Here is a 17,784-nt window from a genome sequence, read left to right on the forward strand (position 1 = left end):
CTTCCTTACGAGCAAAAAAAAAAAACAAGCAATAATTCACTACGAACAAAAAAACTAAAAACAAACAAAAGAAAAACAAAATTTACTATGAAAAAAAAACAAAAAAAAAACACCTTACTTCTCTACGAGTATACACAGTCACGTACCCATAAAGGTTAAAACAGTGTAGGTACTCAGTGGTCCCCTTGAGGAAGTCGTCACTGGGTAGGTTCTTCCCAGTCCATTACACACCGTCACGCTATTCTCGCATTGGCAAATTATCCCCAACTGATGAAAAACGTGACTACTGCAACACCCGGATCATGATAGGGTTCTATATCAAGTACGTCTTTATTTTTTATTATTTTACTACATTTCTTCCTTTTCTTCTCCATGTTAATTCCTTTTCTTTGTCTTTTATTTATTATTGTCTTGCTATTTACGTTTTTCTTCTCATGTTAATTACTTTTCTTTGCCTATTATTTATTATCGCTTTGGTATTTATTGATTTCTTCTCCTTGTTAGCTCCTGTTTATTGTTCTTTACGTACCAAAATCGTGTGCCATTTGCTGCTTTCTTTTCTAATTTTTATCTACGTCGAGTGTCTACTCTGAGAGTGTTGTGGTGAGCCATCTTCACCCCTCTAGAATGGCCAGTGAGAGGTATAGTAGGTAGCCATCTTCACACCCTACAGTGGCCAGTGAGAGGTACAGTAAGTGGCCATCCTCACCTCCCCTCCCAACAGTGGCCAGAGGAGCCGCCGGTCTAGCCAAACTAAGAGATACCTAATTACCCCTGTTAGCAGAAGTCCGCGCGCCGCCTCGCTAATGCTGCCGGGAAGACCTCTGCCGCCACCACCACCTCTTGTTGACTACGTGATGGAAAGTCAGTGGATTCAGGTCATGTGCTAAGTGGGATAATGAGTTGATATTGTGTTTGTTTTATAAAGATCATCTGAAGATTTGTCCCAGTAGCTCCCCCTCCCCCCAGGTTATTTCACTTGAAAATTAACCACCTTACGTTACCTGGGGAAGGTTAGGTTAGTGTAGGTTAGGTTAAATTTTTAGGTTAGTGTTAGGTTTGGTTTGGTTTGGCTATCTTATTTAGTTAGCATTGGGTTATGGTTGATATGATTAGGTTAGGTTATTAAAATTATATTAGGTTAGGTTGGGTAAGATTTTCCAACCGTACGTGTATTTAGAATGTTCAATTAAGACCTAAAGTAAAACCAATACTGTACAATAAACACAAGACACTAATTAAATATAAAATTAACATTCACTTTCCACAAATTGTAAAAAAAAAAAAAAAACCTAAGACATAAATCATTCATTAATATTCGAGTCAGAATAAACCACAATATCTTGAGACAGTGAGGGACACATTCCACAACCTCCTGGAGAGTCGAGGTCTATGTAGGTATAAATCAAGCTAGACAACGTGGTCATACAATTCCATATACAGGTACAGGTATGTGTCACACGGGCGCGTTACCTGCTGGCGGTATCTGGAGGGTAATTAGGAGACCCGCTGTTATCCAGGAGAAGGTGTAGCTGCTTTATGACTGTGCTTGGAGTCTGCAGGTAACCTAAGCGAGTGTGCTGGGTGCGTGTGACTGTGCTGGGTGGTTGTGACTGTGCTTGTAGGTATATACCAATACCTTTAATGACAGTACCATAGTCTGCTTCACACACACGCACACACACACACACACACACACGCACACAAAGCAGTCGGGTGGAAGATATTTTCAGCCTTTGATGATCTTAGCAAGGGAAGACATCAACATTGGAATAAATACGAATAAATAAATAACTAAAAAACGATTATAAATAAAAATCGAATAAATTCGTTACCTTCTGTTGGTTCAGGTTGTTCCCTCGTTTAAACAACAAAAATCTACCAAACAAAATCCACTTATGGTGTGATGACAAAGTGTGTAGTGTGATTCATTCAATCCGCACTACTGAACTGAACTAATACCCACACCACGACTGGCCACTTAATAACTTTCCAAACAGCGAGTCTCAAGATCCACATGATAATTTACCCAACGATTATTTAGGTCAACAAATGGATATCCTGAACCTAAAGTTAATTATGCACTTTCCTAATTTGCATTATCAGGTATTTAGGAGTTAATGGAAGGGGTACAAGGTGGTCTCCCAGGGGAACACACGGGGAGAGGCACGGGGTCGAGGGGTCACCGGTTAAGCTGCCTAGTAAGGGGGTTTCCGGCTACTTAATTCATGGTGGAATTCCTGCAGGCTCCTGAAGGTGGTAATTGTCCGAGTTTATGTTCTCAGATCTCAACCTTATCTTCTTTTTCTCTCTCAATTCTGTCTTTATTATTATTTTTATCTTTTTCGCTTTTTTTCCTTCTTTTCTCTACTATTTATTTATATCTTTAGTTACCAGCTGTTCGTCTTTATATATCACATGGTTCTGTATCCCACATTCCTTATTATAAATATTACAAAAATCACACGGAAAAAATATATCATGTATCTATTGTCTGTATTCTTCTTCTATTAAACGTTGATAAAAAGAATTAAATTATCACTTATCAAACTCTCGTCTCGTTGTTCTGAATATACTGTCAGTAGTGCCTTTGATGGTGGCCGAGGGAGGTGTGTTGAGTCGTGGCTTCGCGCGTCAGAACAAAAGACGACGAAACTCATTCACGTTTACAATTGCTCCTCACATACAACACACCCCCACGCTTTCCACACTACACCACAGTACCACAAATACACACATTATATATATTGAATAAGTCAATCTTTAAGTCCATATATAAATTGAGTCAGTCTTTAAGTCCAACTGGTCGACAGTCTTGGAAATATAAGGAAAGTAACTTGTTGAACTGAGGAAGACCAAATTTTCCGAAGTCTTATTTTCAATGGTTGAAATTTCCTCGTAATTAGAGATTAAGGAGAGGTATAATTGGCTAGATTTTATATAAATCATAAAAGTTACATCTACAAGAACATCATAAGATCTAAACTCTCTCTACCCCATCATTTTCTCTACTACTACTGCAATTGTTCTCTCCCTTCTCCTCCTTCTTATACTCTCTCCTGCCTCCCTTTCCACCTTCCTTCCATTCTTTTTATCATCCTATCTTACTCATCCCTCACTCTACTGCCCTTCCCTCTTTCCCTCCTTCCTTCTGTCCGCCCTCATCCTTCACGGCTATCCTCCTTCCTCCCTAAATGTTATATACTCGTAATGTTATACATCAATTCCTTTAGATATATGTACCGTTCGCTTGGCTCAACTATGTCAATATTGTCGCTGTTGTTCACTTTATATCAGTATTTGTTATTGTTAAATAATCTTTTTATATATCAATATCAATATTCTCTCTCCCTAATCCTTTCCTCCCTCCCTCCCTCCCTCCCTCCCTCTCTCCTTTCACTGGGTAAAGATGTATGCGTCTGGTATCGGCTTTCACCTGTACCTGGCCCACCTCTGCCACCCTCCAACCCTGGGGTTATGGTGATGGTGGTGATGGTGGTGGAGGGTGATGATGGTGGTGGAGGGAGGTGATAGTGGTCATGGTGGGTTTGTGGTAATGGTGATAAGTGGATTGTAGTGATGGTTATGGATGGTGGGTGTTGATGGTGGTTATGGTGGAGGCCGGTAATAGTGGTTATGGATGGCAGGTGGTGATGGTGGTGGGTGGTAATGTTGGTGGGTTGTGATGGTGGTAGGTATTGCTGGTAATGGATAGTGATGGTGGTGAGTAGCAATGGTAGTGGTGGGTAATGGTAGTGGGTGGTAATGGTAGTGGAGGGTGATAGTGGGTGGTGGTAATGGAGGTCGAGGTTGATCTAGGGTCGCCCTCAGGCTACAAGAGAAACTAACACGGTGAACCTACAAGGGTGAGAAGTTGCCGACAACACCACTGAGCGCCACCTTTCTTATTCTCCTCCTACACACACACACACACACACACACACACACACACACACACACACACACACACACACACACACACCTTCCCTTCACGTCCTTCCTCCCCGGCTGATCCTGAGGGAAGCAACGCGAGTCTTGTCCCCTCCTGTTTTAATCAACGAACGAATTCCCTTCCACCTGGCAACAAAACGATGCTGGAGGCTACAAAAGACGAGTGTTTGTCTGTCTTCCGTTTGCAGGGGAGCACCTCTTCCTTGATAGGGTCTAGATTACCACCAAGTTGACTCCCCATGTCAACAGGTGCACCAAGAAGAACCTCCCACGTCAACAAATGCACCAAGACACTATCACTTGACAGTAAAAGCAGCATTAGGCTACATCAGATATCCTCCGTTTATACAAATTATCGACCCAGAATGCATTATGCATGTACACACACACACACACGGAGACGCAACATCAGGTACGCATCACATGTCTCCTCAGCTTTGACCAAACAATAAGGTGACCATAAAGAACCTCGCTCGGCCTGACACTCTTTATCTAGCTCCAAAAATTAGCCGAAATTGTACAAAAAACGAGAGATTTTTACATGGCTGAAAATTGTGGCTTCGGTTAATGTCTTGAAAAAGCTACTGGATGATGGTAGGGTGATGGTAGGGGGACAGGGAGCAGGGACAGGGTGGTGGAAAGGTGGCAGGGAGTAGAGTGATGGTAGGATGGTAAGGAGTAGGGTGATGGTACGATGGCAGGGAGCAGGGTGGTGGTAGGGTGGCAGGGAGAAGAGTGATGGCAAGACAGCAGGGAGATGGCAGGATGGCAGGGAGCAGGGTGATGATAGGGTGGCAGGGGGCAGGGTGATGGTCGGGTGGCAGGGAGAAGAGTGATGGTCGGGTGGCAGGGAGGAGGGTGATGGTAAGGTTCGAAAGGAGCAGGGTGATGATGGGGTGGTAGGGAACAGGGTGATGGTAGGATGGTAGGGAAAAGGGTGATAAACAACTGCAGGATATTTAATGCCCCCAAAATATACTACATAAACAAGCTTTCCTATCACCATATGAAGACAGGCAAACACACACTTAAATACAAATTAAATATGAAATAAAAAAGATGTTTGTGTCATTTTGTTCATCTATATCTCGATTTCTCAAGATCAGATGAAAAATAATGTAAAATCAAATAAAAATACAATAATATTTCAAACTAAACTATACCTTAATGTGATCGAAAGAGGGGAATGACTGCATAAGCTTTACAAGTCAAGGATCTGTCAACTCAAGTCTCCTTCATCTCACCCCACAGAAAAAAAATGTTGGAACCTAAACCTTAACACCTTCCAGACTTTAACAGAGCATTTAATCACCTTCACACCGGGTCGTAAACGTCATAGGTAGGGTGGCTTTAAATATTCCACTTCTGTCTACGTAAAAGAGCAATCAAATATCCCACATACATTTAGATGTTCTATGGGTATAAATATATATATTGAAGATAGTAATTTTAAATAATTTATGTATACGTAAATATTTACAACTAGCTGAGCGATAATAAAATATTTGTAAATTTTTTCTCAATCTCATGTTTATTTTTGTATTTCAGTGTGTGTGTGTGTGTGTGTGTGTGTGTGTGTGTGGTTCCTTTACCGTAGTGACTGGAGGAGTTTCATGTGAAGGAAGGAACAGAGGAAGTGGATGACGGGTAATACATGATGCTAAGGTTTTATGATCACTGTGACCAACGAGACACATTGGTTTCCCCTTTTGGGTGTTGAGTCTTAGGGGTCGTCTTTGTCTTATTTAGGGGTCGTCTTTGTCTTATTACTTCATTGGTCTAAAGGTCGTTCTGTCTGTCTGTCTGTTGTGTATAATATCTGCCTGGTTTATTCCTCAGTCCTTGTCTTCATACACCGGGTTGTCCTCTTAATTTCATTCCTCATTTCTTGTCCTTGATTCCACACATACCTCTCAGTTCTTGGGGCGAGTTTGTTTACACTCCGTCTTGTCTCCTTGGCGCTTGGATTCGTCTCGTTGACTTGTGTCCTTGAGGTCGTTCCTTGGCCTCCTGGGACGGCTAAGACTAGACAGAGAGAGAGAGAGAGAGAGAGAGAGAGAGAGAGAGAGAGAGAGAGAGAGAGAGAGTTTTGTGTTTCTTTTGTTTTTGAGTTGTTGAGTTGTAAAGAAAACGAATGGTATGTTAATATCTCTAGACAAACTTATCTATTTTTTTACAGCTATCATTCTCAGTATTTTAAATTGATCATTGTTTTTAAAATTTTAGGATGAGAAAGATCTCATTTCACTCAGCTGACTTCTAATTAACCCCCCCCCCCCAACCCTCCTCCCTCCCCCCATCCCATTGTGTTATTAAGTTCTCTCTATAAAATTAATGGTGGAAGACATACTTTAACATAATGACTTGTTTTTATTACCATTTCTGGGCATCGAATGTTTTTGATGCCTGTACACAACGACTACCTGTACGCAACGACCACCTGTACACAGCGACCACCTGTACACAGCGACCATCTGTATACAACAACTGTCTGTACACAACGACCAGCTACCTGTACATGGGTCCTGCCTCATTATTATCCTCATTAAGGAAGATTTAACCCCATAACTCTGACTTGTTAAGCTTCATTAAAGGTGAAAATAAAGCGAGTAAAAATATCTACTACCCTCCAGGCTATTAAAAGTCACCTCAAGTAAATAAAGAATCAAATATTTCTTTTCCCAGGATGGTCACCCGTCAGGAAGGTCACAGGCGGCATAACAGAGAACGAGAGTCAATGTACTGTGGTCTATCTGATCTAAAACTGACGAGTGAGCTGAGTCGAGTATGTTATGGTGATTTATAACAAACACTGATGTATCGCCGCTTCTTAGAATAACTTTATATATCAGTAAAATGAAGTCATGTTTTCTTTTTATCTCAGGTAATTTAATGAAGTAAGGTGACGCTGCAAGACGAGGGGATTATCGAACACAACACATCGTTTGTGGTCTGAATCTGGATCATTCCCAAAAGTTCTTAAGTTAAAAAATGCAACTAACTCGTATTTACAACAACGTAGTAGTAAAGTCTCGACTATGTTTTGGCTAATACTAATATTTCTTGGCCAAACACAACCAAATAGATACGTCTTCACAGATTAACATAGAAAACAAATCTAACTTGAGTACTTAAAATCTTGCCTCTAACCCGCAGCCACTAGTGATGTCAAACAGCTTACAATCGACAAAATAAATCACCTTAAACTTGGTGCTGCTGTTGACCAGCAAAGAACTCCACCCTGAGGCGTCTGCTCCTTCCAGTCACAGGTGGAGAATCATTCATGAGGTGTTCTTACCTGACAACGAATATACTCATACTCAGCAAAGGGTCCTTGTAAACCCTGGGACTGTAACTGAGAGAGATACCAACCCTCGGGCATTCCGGTCAAGAACCAGGGAAAAAATGCTTCCTATGTGTATTTAAACAGGACGTCGAGAGGATCATACCAAAGGACAAGAGTGCGAGGACTCCTTCACGAGTATAAAGAGTCTTTAAAGAGAACGAAGAGTCCCTGATTCTTAGTTAATCCACAAGAATCCACGACAAACAATAAAATTAGTCTTACAGGAGCTACAAAATATATATAAAAAAGTCCTACAGGAATTTGAAAGATCCTACTATGAATGTACTCAAGGTCTTCAAAAGATCCTTCAAGTAACGATCCAAGCACTCAAGAGATCCTACTTAAGCCACAGGAGAGGTCAAGAAGTCCAAAGAGGGTGGAGACATCCTTACCACAAGAAAACAATAATCCTGAGAGACGCGGCGGCACTCAACGGATGTCCCGGCCGCTGGTATGTTCATCACCTTGGGGTAGACCGTGAACACCACAGAATATTTTTTCAAAGATATTTTTTTCTCGTACCACATGAAGATTAGACACCCCAGGTTATTTCACTTGACTATTAAACTCACTAACGTTATCTGGAGGGTTGGGTTAGGTTAGGTTAGGTTATATCAGCGTTAGTGTGTTTTTAAGGTAAAATAAGCTGGGGTGTTTAATCTTGAGGTGATCCTATAATTGGAGGTGTTGCATTATCACAAAAGCTTACCTTATCAGCTCAACCCATTCATCTAAGCCTCAAGTTCTAAAGTAACTGGTCAGGTATAAGATGATTAGCTAGGTCACTCCAATCAGATCGTATTAGGGCCATATATAACTCTTTCATGGGGATTATGTAGTGAATAGCCAACCAAATCATTTAAATATCAGATTAAGGATTCGTGGTCTATTGCATCATTTGATTAGCCAGTTAATACACCGCCATGACCAATCACTGTTGACTCGTGGGTCCATCATCCAATGTTTCCGATTATCATACAGTCTTAACCTTACGTAATCACATTAGTGTTGGATGGGATTAGTTGAGTGACGCGGATAATCCCGGTGGTGGTGGTGGTGGTGGTGGCGAGGATAGTGGAAATTATTTTTCTTCTTATTTCGCTTCAAACAACGGCTAGTTTATTGTGCACCCATACTAATCCTGCTAGTACTGTTTTTTTTAGTTCTGTACCTAAGAGGTGATTCACTAACACCTGCTTTAGGAACATACTGTAGTGTGAGGACCTGTGAGGCCATATGTTGGGTCGCACACTTTAGATTTAATGTTAATCAAATCTGCATGGAAATCATTCAAGCTCTGTACATAAGATCTGACTTAGCTACTAAGTACAAAAAGTGGAAACAGTCTTAATATATCAGCTTAATTGCCATCAGAGATAGTGTCAAACGCTGGTGGAGGCAAGTCTAGTGGAGGGGGTAGTGGTGTTAATGGTAGTAGTGGAAGGGGTAGTGGTGGCAGTGGAGGGGGTACTGGTGGTGGTGGAGGGGGTTGTGGTGGTAGTGGAGGGGGTAGTGGTGGTAGTGGAAGAGGGAGTGGTGGTAGTGGAAGGGGTGGTGTGGAGGTGTGGTGGGTGGAGGGGTTGTGGTGGTAGTGGAAGGGTACTGGTGGTGGTGGAGGGGTGTGGTGGTAGTGGAGGGGGTGGTGGTGGTAGTGGAAGGGGTGCTGGTGGTGGTGGAGGGTTGTGGTGGTAGTGGACGGGGTGGTGGGTGGTGTGGAGGAGGTGGTGGAGGTGGTGGTGGTGCTGGAGGTGAGTGGTGTTAATGGGAGTGGTGGAAGTGGTGGGTGGTGGAGGAGTAGTGGTGGTGGTGGAGGTGGTGGTAGTGGTGGAGGTGGTGGTGGTGCTGGAGGAGGTGAGTGGTGGTGGTGGTGGTGGTGGTGGTGCTGGAGGGTGGTGGTGGTAGGTGGTGGAGGGGTGGTGGTGGTGGAGGGTGGTGGTGGGGTGAGTGGTGGTGGAGTGGTGGTGGTGGTGGAGGGGGTGGTGGTAGTGCTGGAGGAGGTGGTGGTGGTGGTGGAGGTAGTGGTGGGGTGGTGGTGGTGCTGGAGTGAGTGGTGGTGGTAGTACTGGAGTGAGGTAGTGGTGGTAGTGGAGGGGGTAGTGGTGGTAGTGGAGGGGGTAGTGGTGGGGGTAGTGGTGAGTAGAGATGGGGGTAGTGGTGGGTAGTGGTGAAGGTGGAGAAAAATAAATAACCTTCAAGATACAGAATAAAAGATTTAGGTCAATTTAATGTCTTTTATATTCCAACGAGTTAAATAAAGTAGGATTTATTCCGTAAAAGGCTAAATGAACGGATCTCGACAACCTTAAGCGTAAAGAGCTAAAAACATCAACAATTAAGCTGACAACGACGATAACTCAGCTTTACTCCCAGCTCTCTCAGACACTCAATAAGCAACGACAACAACCCTTTCAGGTACTTCCATGGCGCTGAGAACTTGGGTTTTGGCCTTACAACTCAGGGCACCAGGGATCACTCAGGGCAACAGGGATCACTCAGGGCACTAGGGATCACTCAGGGCACCAGGGATCACTCAGGGCAACAGGGATCACTCAGGGCACCAGGGATCACTCAGGGCACCAGGGGTCACTCAGGGCACCAGGGATCACCCTTAATGCATGAGTCATAAAGGCAAGCATGAAATCCGCATGCTTCCCAGATGGCCGCTGTAAACGCTTCTATGCTTCACCTTGCACAGGATGTAAGGGGGTGCCCAATAAACTAACCCCCTCGTGGGCAATCTAAAAAAAAATATCTAAAATCACTCAGGGGAACCAGCGATCGATTCTCCCATGCCGACACCTCGCTCAAGATACACTGATGATGAGTCGTGAGTGACGAAGATTTAATAAAAAAAAATAAAAAATATATATATATTTATGTGTTGCTTTTTTACTCACTATTCTTCTTTACGTTCTCCTCTCTCTCTCTCTCTCTCTCTCTCTCTCTCTCTCTCTCTCTCTCTCTCTCTTCTATACTGTAGTTCTTATCCCTATAGCTTCTCTGTCTGTCTGTCTGTCTGTCACACACACACACACTGTACCTAGAGAGAAGTCCCTGGGCTCGACGGGCTGTAAACATTGGCTACCTGGTGGAAAATTAACTTTGGTCAAGTGACGTCTTTCCTGAGGTTGTCTCAGCCAAGGTACTGTACTTTCTCCCTCCTCCTCCTCCTCCTAGCCCTCCTAATCCTCCTCCTTCTACTACTACTGAAAGCTAAACCACGATACTACCTCCTCCTCCCGTGATAAACAACTGCGGTACACATACATCATAAAACACGTTCCTATGTAGGTGTGGCGGGGTAGAGGGGAGACAGAGAGAGGAAGGGAAGTAGAAGGGAGAGGAAGAAGGAGGGAGGAGGGGAAGTTGAAGGGTGGGGGGGAAGCAGGGAGGGGAAGAAGGGGAGAAGGGTGAGGTAAAGGGAAGGAGAGGGGGGTATAAGAGGGTTTCAAGACGATTTAAATTCCTCGTGAAGAAACTTGAGGATGAATAGATTTTAAGTGTTTATGGTCATTTGTTGGTTGTATCCAGGGGAAGATGGGGTGGGGAGGAGGGTGAAGGGGAGAGAGTGAAGGAAAGTGAGGGATTTAGAGGATGGGGGAGTGAGAGAGGTGGGAGGAAGGGGAAGAAGGTGAGAGAATAGAGGAGAGGGAGGAGTGAGGGAGGTGGAAGGAAGGGGAAGATAAGGAGGGTGAGGGGAGGGATGAAGGAAGGTATGGGATTAGAGGAGAGGGGAGATGGGAAGTGGGAGGAAGTGATGGGAGGTTGAAGAATGTAGTGTGTGTGTGTGTGTGTGTGTGTGTGTGTGTGGCCTCACCTTCACCTAAAGGACCCACAAGGTACGTATACCTCTTACTGTTCACCTGACCCAGTACCAAGCTTAATAAACCGGTCAGCGGGTCTTGGGAAGCCAAATAACCCGGGAAAAGCTTAACGCATACCATTATTGAAACACAAGCTTATGATTAGGTCAGGTTAGGTTAAGTTACGTCAAATTAAGTTAATTAGGTTGGATTAAGTAAAGATAGATTAGGTTAGGTTAGATTAAGTTAATATAGGTTAGGCTAGGTTAAGTCATGTCAAATTAGGTTACGTTAGGTTAAGTCAGGCCAAATTAGGTTACGTTAGGTTAAGTCAGGCCAAATTAGGTTAGGTTAGGTTAAGTCAGGCCAAATTAGGTTAGGTTAGGTTAGAACAAGTTAATAAAAATTATGCTATACACAACATCAAAGCACAATAATAAACAAAAACAAAATACCTGAAGCCTATAAATAACTCTCATCTCTCATCTTTTATCACCAAATAAAAGACCCCAAAATCCCTCATAAATGGAGAGACAAAGTAAAAGTTGTACAATAACAAAATATCACCGAATCTTAGTACAGAAAAAAAAAAGATTGAACAGACTTACAGACAGGTATAGAGACAAGCTATGAACTTAATTATATGACAAAGTAAACAAATTGACCGGGTTCAGTAAACAGGTTTTAGGGGAAGGGGTGTGGGAGTGTGGGAGGTGGGGGAGTGTGGGAGGGGTGGGGGAGTGTGGGAGGTGGGGGGGGTGTGGGAGCTGATGGAATACCTTGATCATATAGTTCATTCGATTCTGATCCTTTTATTTCTACTCAATTCGTTTCGTTTTTCTTCTTCTCTTCTCTTCTTTATACAAGTCTTTTCAATCGTAATTTTGTCCATTTTACTTCTCTTCTCTTGTTTCGTAAATACCTTATCCATACCCAACTTCCTGACACACTACCTTATCCATACCCAACTTCCTGACACTACCTTATCCATACATAACTTCCTTTTGGGATGGTCAGGGAGGGTAAGGGAGGCAGTGGTTAGGGGGCCCAGGGAGGTGGTTTTAGGGAGGGTAAGGGAGGCGGTGGTTAGGGGGCAGGAGATGGTTTTGGGGAGGTCAGGGGGGTAAGGGAGGCAGTGGTTAGGGGGGCCAAGGAGGTGGTTTTGGGGAGGGTCAGGGAGGGTAAGGGAGGCGGTGGTTAGGGGGGGCAGGGAGATGGTTTTGGGGAGGCTCAGGGAGGCTTCAAAATAATAATAATAATAATAATAATAATAATGAAATCAAATTCAATTATTAACATTTTAGTTCCACAAGAGATCGAGAAAAACCAGGAGGAAAAATTATTTATGAAATTCCTGAAGGTCTTCCACTCACATTGTTATAAAAAAATATGTCACACATTGTATCCAAACTTGGGGATGAGGAATAATGACGTTTTGTCTGCCTGTCTGATTCATAAGACATGTTCTTATGTTCTTATGTTCTTATATGGGTTTTACTGAGTTCGTCATACTGTACTGGAGGAATCAATTTTCCTTCTCTTTGCATATTTATCTTTGTATCTCACTCCCCGTGTTTCTTTCTTTCACTCCTCTCACCCCTCACGTGCAGGTAAATACCGTACCTCAGCAGGGGTCCCGGGGGTCACTTGAAGGTGTGAGCTGGGATAAATCTCCAGGCATCCACTGTTAATCGCGCCATAATGGACGCTTATGAACACGATTACGTACTTTACTCAGCGACGTCTTTACCGAAATTGGTCGTTTAAGACTATTATTCCGCCTCTTTTTATTGATTGAATAAGAGATTGGCGCCAGTTGATGAATGAGGAAAAGTGCCGAGTAAGATTATGGTGCATAATGATCGTGAGAAGACATTAGGTGAAAGGAACATTTCAGGGCACTAGTTTGCCTTGTGGTGCATCGGAGGTCGTGAGGCGGTTCATGGTAAACTGATCGCGGTGTGTAACAATACGTTTTTTTTCTGGAGTTCTTTCTTTCACAATTTTGAGCTTGGGGCGATTTATTTTCCATTTATCAAGAAAGAACAAAATTATATTAAAAGGTGCAGCCGAAGTTTTGAATAAATACACTTAAGAAATGAAGTAAGATCATGCATTATATCCCACCATCCTGCGTGACGACCACTCCATGACCCAACATGACCACCATGACCCAGTGTAACCCGTCTTCCGGCATAATCTGTTAAACCCAAACGTGTCCTGTCGCGTTTTGTGCTATCAACCAATGTCAGAGAGAGAGAGAGAGAGAGAGAGAGAGAGAGAGAGAGAGAGAGAGAGAGAGAGAGATATACCAGCGTGGAAGTGTACTAAAACGGTCGTGAGGAAACTGTATTACGAGGCTACTGAACGAACACATAACAGCACGCCTTACAATATCAAGAAATAATGTACACGGAGAAAAACACAATTAAAACGAAAATAACTAAACACCAAAAAAAAGAAAGAATAAAATAGAGATAAAATATTTTAATTAACATAAGAAAATTGTTTATACTTTTCTCATATCCAATTACTACTCTGTAATATTTTTTACTTTATTTTTTCCTTCTTTATTCTTTTTTATTATGAATAGAAGTAGAAACGATGCATCAGTCCTTAGAATAAAGTAGAGGAGATTAATAATAATAACAATAATAATTATGTTTTGTGTTCATTGTTCAGTGAAGAAATAAACAGACAAAGGAATGTTAGTAACTTATAAGATACATAGAACACAATTAAGAGAAGGACAGTGAGAATTACAGGCAGATTACATTGTCATTTAGACGATTCCCAAATAGAATTTTTTTTAACCTAACCTAACCTAAACACCGATCACAGCTCACCTCACCCACCACGCCTCTTACTATGCAGAACGAACCACCCGTGAAACTTCCCTCTGAACCTCCTCAAAGTTCACTTGTTTTAAAGCTCCGGGCAAGAAGTCAACTTTCCCGCTGCGTTACTGATCGCACCCACAGGAGATACCAACACAGAGGCACTAAATAAAGGAATTATAAAAAAGGGGGAGGGGGGGGGGAACAAGTTTCACATCTGACCCAGCAATGACTATCTGACAATGGGAAGAGAAACTACGAGGACTTGAAAAGATGAAGCCTCGAAACTAAACGAAACAGTCGACCAGCTAACTGAGTTTTGGTTTATGAAGCATTGTTTAACCCGCGGGTCAAACCAAACAGACAGCTAACAAGGTCACTGGTACCCGCTATATGCACACGGAGACCGCCAAAAATATCTGTTAGGCTCCCCGCGGTCGTCATAACACAGGGTTCTTCCTACAACTCACTTTCAAACTTATTTACCCACTGTTTACGCTCCTCCGAAAGGCAACACCCTCTACCTCCTCCGTCAAGTGAAGGTTTAACGCTTTTCACCCAGCTACATTACGTCTTTGCATATACAGTGTGGAATACGAGACACAAGTATGTATATTTATGACCCAAGGATCATATAACATTAATAAAATTTTAAGAGTCATTATCTTGGAAGGTTTAACGATGGTAAATATTACCTGACACTTTGTACACACTCGTCAGGTACAGCCAGTCAGTCATACAGCGAGTAATGAATGTACAGATATAAACGTAAATATAAACATTATGAACACTATCTAGCAATATATTAGAAGAAATATTGCAACATTCAACACATAGGAAATGTGAAATCTTGAAGCAGTATTCAAGATAATGAAAAGTGACAACCAAACGTAACCATTTAATGGATCTAACCACAGGATTTACATATCTAAGTAAAAACACGACCTTTTCACCTCGTATGACGTAAACACACTATAAGCGACATAAAACATAACACTGGATTTAAGCAACAAAACCTGACACCCAATCTATAGCGCGGTACTGTGGCATAGCGTTTACCAGCCTAATTTACCTAATGACCAGCGCACCTTAATCCAAGACCCGCTAAGGAGGCCAAAGGTATGTGTGGTATCCCTCCCTTGTTCTTGAGCGTCTTGTCTTGTCCATCTGGGGTTAAGTATTTTATCCCTTTCATAATTCTTTCTTAAAACTACGACATTGTGGTCTTCGCCTCCAATGTTCTAACACTCCTGAACAAAAAAATCATATGATGGTGTGAACAAAATATTGACGTAGCAAACTTAAACTTGTGGACTAAGATGGTGCCTGAAGTAATACCAAGAGTGAAAACACAGATAAAAGTAAAACCCATTAACATTTTATCGTACTGTCTAACTATTAATGATTTCTAGACAGTAAAATACTACTACTACTACTACTACTACTACTACTACTACTACTACTACTAATAATAATAATAATAATAATAATAATAATAAACATAATAATAATAATGATAATAACGAAAAACGCACATATTCACACTTACTGGAAAAGGTTAAACAGTAAGATTTTCTTCTCTATCCCGTTCACTCAACCTGGAAAGGGAAATGATAATAGTGGTAATAATAATAATAATAATAATAATAATAATAATAATAATAATAATAAAACAACAACAACAATAATAATAATAATCTTTTGTTTTCTTTTATTCTGTGGAAAAACAAGAATAAAATATCTCCTTTTTTGTGTCGAGGAAGGAATGTGGGATGGGTGTACCTTGGCGCACTTTAAGATAGGGAACAGGCAAAGATTGGAAAGAAAATAGTAAAGAAAGAGAGAGAGAGAGAGAGAGTTACAGTTACGGAAAAGAAGAGAAAATTGGAGAAAAAAAGAGAAAGGGAGAAGAACAAAGTAGACAAGGGAGGCGAAGGAAGGTCAGGTCAGGCACTCAGAGGAGACCTTACCCACCTGTTGAGTGACCCAGACGCTCTCTCCCTCTCTCTCTCTCTCTCTCAACCTAACCAAACCTGAGCCACGGTGTTATCAAAGTACAGGGAAAGGTGTTTAGTTTACCCCTTAAAAAGAAAACGACTTCATTTAACCTGGCAGAAAACGATACTTCTTTTTATGTTGATATACAAGAATAGATCAACAACTTATCCTCTTAATGCTTGGCCAAAAAAGACGATCTCCTCGAAAACTGGTTCCACATCACCTAGAGAATAGACCCCTTCCTCCTCCCCAATTCAATTCACCTTAATCTCTCTTAATGGCTACCTTACCTAACCCTTTAGATAGCGTTAGGGTTCGTTAATCTTCAGGTAAAATAAGCTGGGGGAGGCGATTCTTCAGATGAAATAAGCTAGGAGGGAGAGAATCTTCAGGTGAAATAAGCTGAGGATGCGAATGTTCAGATAAAATAAGTAAGTTAGGCAATTCTTCAGGTAAAATAAGCTGGGGGAGCAAATCTTCAGATAAACCTTCATTTCAACATCAATATACAACTATGCACCACCAATTAACCACCCCTTACCCTCTCCCCTCCTTTCCGCCCCTCCCTTCCCCTCTCCCCTCCCTTCCCCTGTCCCCTCCCGTCCCCTCTCCCCTCCCTTCCCCGTCCCCTCTGTCAATAGGTATAGCGTTCAATGTTCGTAAATTACCACGACACACAAAACAAAAAACGATACCTCTAACAATATTAACAGGTTCTCTAGTTAATTCTTAAACGAGAGGGATGAAGTCTTCTAAAAAAAAGTTGTGGAACGTGTGGTGAGGCCGTACCTGACGCCTCCTGCCTTATATGGTTCACCTGTGTGTTGATGACCAGGTAACTTGTGCTTCCTTATTTGTCTGTAATTATCGGATTTTGTGACTTTTTCATGCAGAGTAGAGAATGAGAGGAAGTAGGAATGATGAGTACAAAGAAGGAGAGGACGTAAGAATTTTTTAAACAAATAGAGATGAAGTGGGAATGAAAGGAATTAGGAATGAGAGGAAGTTGGAATGAAGGAATTAAAAAATGAGAGGAAATAGGAATGAAAAGAAGTGGGAATGAGAGGAAGTAAGGATGATGGAAACAAAGAATGAAATAAAGTACAGGTAGGAATAAAATAATTAAAGAAACACACAGAATAGAATCAAAAGGAAAAAACGAGAGAAATAGGATGACGAAGAGGAGATAATGAAATAAATAAAGAAAGAGTGGAACAGACAAACAGAAAAAAAACAGCATGGGAGAAACAGAGAAAAAACGTAGAGAGAATAAAAGGATAAATAATTGTGTTGGCTCCTGCCTGTTCCTCAGATTAATAAACACTGCGACTTGTAATGAGGAATGAGGTGGGGATAGGGGGAGGGGAGGCAGGTGTCCTTCATGATGGGTTAAACTGTATAATGAGGAGCATGGGGCGTTCTCTTGCTATGAGGAACGACAGCAACTTGAGTTTTATTACGTAAATGAATGTGAAATAACAAGAGAGAGAGAGAGAGAGAGAGAGAGAGAGAGGTGTGTGTGTGTGTGTGTGTGTGTGTTGCAGGTGACCCTAAGTGATGCTCAGGTGTAACATTCTCTACTGACGTGAGCGACTTTACCTAGTTTAAAACCCCCCCACCCTGTTATCTCTCTCTTTAAAACAAACATGTACACACCACCACATAAACCATTAATACACCACCCCACCCCACTCATCACCATCCATCACTTATCATCACCACCACCACCTATCATCATAACCCATCATCACCATCATCCATCAATCATCATCAACACCATCCATTACCCATCAACACCACTTGCTTTCACCACCACCATTCATCACCCATCATTACCACCCATCATTAC

General features: G+C 42.0%; 1 protein-coding gene across 5 annotated transcripts in view; it reads right to left on the reverse strand.

Moving 5' to 3' along the window:
• LOC121861696 overlaps nucleotides 1-17,784 on the reverse strand; it is a 103,112-nt gene that overhangs the window by 29,947 nt on the left and 55,381 nt on the right. For 4 of the 5 annotated variants that reach the window (XM_042359593.1, XM_042359588.1, XM_042359589.1 and 1 more), the window contains one exon: nucleotides 15,487-15,535. The exons of the other annotated variant lie outside the window; for it this stretch is intronic. The gene's annotated coding sequence lies outside the window, so the exon portion shown is untranslated. The remainder of the gene's footprint in view (nucleotides 1-15,486; nucleotides 15,536-17,784) is intronic. 5 annotated transcript variants of the gene reach the window in all.

This window comes from Homarus americanus, unplaced genomic scaffold (genome assembly GCF_018991925.1).
Source record: "Homarus americanus isolate GMGI-L3 unplaced genomic scaffold, GMGI_Hamer_2.0 scaffold44808, whole genome shotgun sequence".
NCBI classification, from domain to species: Eukaryota; Metazoa; Arthropoda; class Malacostraca; order Decapoda; family Nephropidae; genus Homarus; species Homarus americanus.